We start from the raw sequence: 6,000 nt of genomic DNA on the forward strand, positions 1-6,000 counted from the left end.
ACTGTCTCACACCATCTGTGAGTTGCTTTTGCTTTACTACGCCGTCAGACTTTCTATAGCGGTATCCCTAAATATTATAGATGATGTTGTCGATGTATGTTATGGGAATAAATTAGGATTGATGGCGGCGGTTGCATCACAACCGGTTTCAGCACATATGTGTGTTGGTTTTCCGTTTTACCATATTAAAAGGGTACTCATTTAGCTTATTATATTTATTATTATTATTTTTGGTTAAAGTGCATATCTTAACAAATTTTTTTTTCACAATGTTTTTTTACCAGGACGAAATCTCCGGCGCCTAATGTATGATAGAGAAGTTTTCGAAATTGTCTTATCCTTTAGTTCATGCATGCATAAATCATGTAGTTCTTCTAGTGGGTTATGACTCGAGAGATGATCGTGATTATTGGATCGTGCAAAATAGCAGGGAGAAAACGACGCGAATTCTTTTATCTCAGGAGGACTGGTGACTATAAACATGGAAAATTTGGCCAATGTGAATGCTTCCCAAGTAGAACCCTTCCCTTCAACCTCATCACGCTTCCGCTGCTGATACATCATTTCCAACCCACAAGCAATCTTCAACCCTAACTCTGCCTCAGCATACTCTTCCTTCTAGTCTCTTGCTGGCAGCTCCGGGTAAATCTTCGGATCCCGAAACGTTTGCTGAACAAGCTGGGCATACATAGTAAACTTCGTGGTCCTAATCTTTAGTAAGAAATTTCTTTTCCTTTTGAAGCTTACGAATATTTGTTTCCATTTCCTTGTAAACTTCGCGGGTTACTTTACCATTTTCACTCATTTTTTTCCAATCTTTTTATCAGTAATTCAAGATCGATGTTGCACAAAGTAGCAAGAGTGGACTTCAAACTCTTCTTCGATTTAATATGAAGCTTCAAACACTCATCTTTATTCAAGGGAAATAATTGTTTGCCCGTCAATACATACACAAACCATGTCTTACTCAGTTTGCTAAAACTTTTAATGAGGTCCCCGATGAAAGGTTGTGTTTCAACCTTAAGATAAGAGTTTATAGGTCCCTTTCCTTTTACAAGAGAGTACACATCACAATTGTCTTTATCATGAAGAAAAGGCTCCTCCTCATCTTGAAACGGTCTAATAGCATAACAATCATCCTCATAAGAATCATCCTCACGAGACAAAAGACTATTGTAAATCATTGTTTGTACCGGGTGAAATCTTGCAGCCTCGCACAAATGAACGAAAAAAACCTCACATGATTTCATGTACTCACTAATATGACGATTTTCGGAAGCAAGGTTATCAACCGCATCAATCATATGCAAAGGGCCGATGCTTTTCCAAGGTTCATCTTTGTAACTCCAGTATGTGATTTTAAGGTTCATCTTTGTATATTATTTTCATCGTCTTCACTGTCTCACACCATCTGTGAGTTGCTTTTGCTTTACTACGCTGTCAGACTTTCTATAGCGGTATCCCTAAATATTATAAATGATGTTGTCGATGTATGTTATGGGAATAAATTAGGATTGATGGCGGCGGTTGCATCACAACCGGTTTCAGCACATATGTGTGTTGATTTTCCGTTTTACCATATTAAAAGGGTACTCATTTAGCTTATTATATTAATTATTATTATTTTTGGTTAAAGTGCATATCTTAACAAATTTTTTTTTTCACAATTTTTTTTATCAGGACGAAATCTCCGGCGCCTAATGTATAATAGAGAAGTTTCCGAAATTGTCTTATCCTTTAGTTCATGCATGCATAAATCATGTAGTTCTTCTAGTGGGTTATGACTCGAGAGATGATCGTGATTATTGGATCGTGCAAAATAGCAGGGAGAAAACGACGCGAATTCTTTTATCTCAGGAGGACTGGTGCCTATAAACATGGAAAATTTGGCCAATGTGGGATACTTAATGGTGCTTATTATCCTATCATAAGAGATCCAAGTACCTGCCATTATTTTGTTTGTTATTGTTACTTTGTTCATTAAGTGTATAAAACTTCCTTTAGGTTTCTTGGTCTGAACGACGACGTAGGAATTCAGTTACGACGTCGGCTAAACTCTTGCTTTGCTTAGATTAGGGAAGGAAGAAGAATGTATATACACTCTCATTCCTTCTTTTTCTTCCTCAAACTAATTATTATTTGAAAAGAAAAAAAAATTATTATATTCATATATGTGTATTTTGTTGGTCAGATTGATTCATATATGTATCTTTCGTTAATCAAATTGGTGAAATACAATTATAAATGGAGGACATGTTCAAGATTTTTTTGCAACTTTAATATATTTAAGAATTATAGTGACATCATTTTACAAGATTAAGAACAAAATGATGTTTTACTCATTTTTTTAACATCGTTAAACCAAAACTTAACGAGGAAAGAAAATGTTGAAGATGGTGGCCGAACTAGGATTTTTTTAAAAAAAATTCATGCATTTGAGTAAAACAGTAGATGAATCTAATTTAATATATTTTTATGTACAACTTATTGGGCCCATGATAAACATAGATTGGTTATAAAAACCGATATATGCTTGTTACGACAAGAGCTTACAAATGAGTGTGTCGCGGCGCGAAAAATATCCTCGAGTGTAAACACTCAAAAAATAACAGAGTCGCCACCGAATTTTATTTATCCCATAGAAGGGAAAGGAAAATATCGAGAAAACCTTGAGGGGTGAGAAATGGGTTCGGGAGTTGGTTATGCGAGGGGAAGGTATTAACACCCCTTACATTCGTTGTACTCAACGGGAACCTTTTAGAGGGAGATTGTTTGTTTGCTTTAATGTGTTTTTAATGTTTGCTTAAATGTTTGTTTCTCGCTTCATCGATAGAAAAAAGTTTGTTTTTATTATCATTAATATGATTATGTATATGGGGGAAAAATGTTTTGTTTTTTATTATTATGCTCGACAAGATGTTGAATCTCGCTCCTACGTATCCCAGGTGCAATGGGAAAATCAGGGTTTCGTAGTTCAGGGTAAAAAATGTTTATGGGTTGGTTGCTTTTAGACGCATGACGTCTAAGTCGCATTCTCGTATTTAAACGTTGTTTGTATACTCGCACTTCAGAGGCTTAAGCGTTGTTTGTATTACGGAGAATATCGCATTCTCGTATTTAAACGCTGCTTGTATGCTCGCACAATGGAGGCTTAAGCGTTGTTTGTGTTACGGAGAAAGGACGAAAACGTCACCCGTTTTATGAAAAGAGTTTTACTTTTACTGCACGCGAGGGCAGTGAAAAAGGTTTGAGTGTGTTGAGTTGATTTTAAGAGTTTTTGTGAAAATGTTTGAGAATGAGGATGATCCGAGATACGAGTCATACGTCAGGGTCTCGAAACCATCCGGGTAGAGAAAGTCATACGTCAGTCCCTTCCTTTTTCATCCTTTTAATCTTAAGTCGTTTTAGTTTGATTTAACGAAATAAAAAGAAAAGATTAGAGATGTTTTTTTACGTGTTTTAAGGTTTGAGAATGAGAATGGTCCGAGACACGGGTCATACGTCAGGGCCTCGAAACCATCCGGGTAGAAAAAATCATATGTCAGTCCCTTCCTTTTTCATTCTATTTATTGATTAAGTGTTGAATAAATTTAAGCAAGACGAAGAAGAAACAAATCAAGCTAACAAAGTATAGACAATATATACATATATATACCAACTGAAGCTTTTGTTAATCTCGTCGATTTTGCTTAAATCGTATTTATTGCAAGTAAGAGAAAGTTGAGTTTTGGGGTTTTTAAAGTAAGGAAGTGCTTTTGAAAGTGTTAAATCAAGTAAGCAAACCAAACATTAATGTGAACTTATTATGTTTTGATTAATTAATCACTTAACTAACAATCACTTATTTAAGTGTTTAACCATTTAAGCACTTTTAATCAAACAACTTAAATGGTTACTCACTTAATCAAGTTTTTAATTAATTGACTAATTAATCAATAACCCAAATAATATTTCCAATGAATAAGCACTTATTTGAATAAGCACTTATATGAATAAGCTCTAAAATAAATAAATAAACCGTCTCTGGGGTGTAAACTGGGTCTTACGGGTGAAGCAATAGCAATCTGCAAGCTCCGAATGAGCTCTATTTATCTAGAAAATTAGGGTTTTTTGGTGAATCAAAAGACAAAATTGAGAGTCGCAGAGATTGTGACATGAGGAGTGTTGATGTCGTGGTTCAGTTTTGCAGTAAAACACAAGAATGACAAAGAGAAAAGGTCAATGAAGAAAGAGGGCAAGATTAGAGCTCAAAGAAGGAGATGAGATGCAAGCAGCAACAACAACAACGTGCTGCTCTATTTTTTGTGTTTGTCCTCTTCTTCTTTGTCTTCTTTCTTCTATTTTTTTATTTCTTTGATAACAATAATAATAAAACAAAAGAAACTAATATTTTTTTTGAATTTTTTAAATAATAATAAGATAATGAAAAATAAAATATGATAAAAATGGGGTTGGACAAAATTAGGGTATGACAGAGTGTTACATAGTTGAAGGTCAGAGTGGAGTCTTACATGTTGCGTACAATTATGTCGCAAGACATGAATTGTATCTTGCGACAAACTACCAAGGACCCAACAGACAAAAGATACAACTATACAAAAGAGACAAGAATTAGTCCAAGTTCATTTATTGACTGGGGAGGGGATAAAAGAAATCGCCACACAAAATCAAACTAGGGAGAAACCAAGGAAAAAGAATATGACTGAGTCTGTGGTGAGATTGGAGTAAATCGAAATGTGGTTAGGGTTGGTGGTGATGATGAAGGAACAAGTTTAAGGAACAAAACGATGTTTTACTCAAATTTTTTAACATTGTTAAACCAAAACTTGAATAAGGAAAGAAAATGTTGAAGATGGTGGCCAAACTAGGAAAATAATTTGTAAAAAACAAACCTAATTTCATATATTTTTAAATTCATATATTTAAGTAAAACAATATATGAATCTAATTTAATATATTTTTATATACAATTTATTGGGTCCATGCTATGGTAGGGGCCATTGAGGCTAAGCATAGATTGATTACAAAAACCGGTATATGCTTATCACGACAAGAGCTCATAAATAAGTGTTACATAGTTGAAGGTCAGAGAGGGGTCTTACATGTCGCGTACAATTATGTCGCAAGACATGAATTGTCCCTTGCCGCAAACTACCAAAGACCTAACAGATAAAAGGTACAACTATCCAACTATAAGAACATCATGGTTTACAGATGCATCAACCAAAGGATAAGGCATGCTTGGATTCGTCTTTGCCATACATCGGCCACTATAGATTTCGTCTTGGTAAAAAAAAGCATCGTGAAAATTTTAGTTTCATGCATGTGTTTGCTAGTTTATTAAATGATGGTTAATGTTAGTTTCATGCACGTCCTTAAAGTGGGTGTACATTATTTAATAAAATTTAGTTTCATATGCATGTTTTTCTTTATTTATAATTTTGTTTAATGTGTTGTAAGGACCATCTACTTTTATAGTTTTGTTTAACGTGTTGTAAGGACTTTCTACTTTTATAAACAAGTTTTGCTTTTTTAACAAATTCTTCATTTAACATTTTTACATAAATATCAATATTTACATAAATCTTCACCTAAATTCCGACTATTATACAATTTTTTTTTTATTATTTAAGGAATGTAGGTGAAGATTTATCATAAATAATCAAAAGTTATGTGAGTGTGACTATATGGTCATGTGACCATGGAAGTATTGCTCCATAATATAATTATTGGTTACAACCTTATCTTTAGTGATACTCATGTGGTGTGTTGTTTTGTCCAATAATTTGTATTACAGTTTAAAATATCAAAATAAAAGCAAAAATTGGTATGAATGTAGATATTTATTGAGTTTGTACAACAATGTTTAGGTTGTCTTTGCTAGACGATCGGTTAATGTTCCTTATCGTATCTCTTCAATTGTTACGAATGAAATGACATGAGATTAGTCGAGTCAAAAGAAGAAGAAAAATGAATAAATTATACTGCACAATGCAATAG

This window comes from Trifolium pratense, linkage group LG6 (genome assembly GCF_020283565.1).
Source record: "Trifolium pratense cultivar HEN17-A07 linkage group LG6, ARS_RC_1.1, whole genome shotgun sequence".
NCBI lineage: Eukaryota > Viridiplantae > Streptophyta > Magnoliopsida > Fabales > Fabaceae > Trifolium > Trifolium pratense.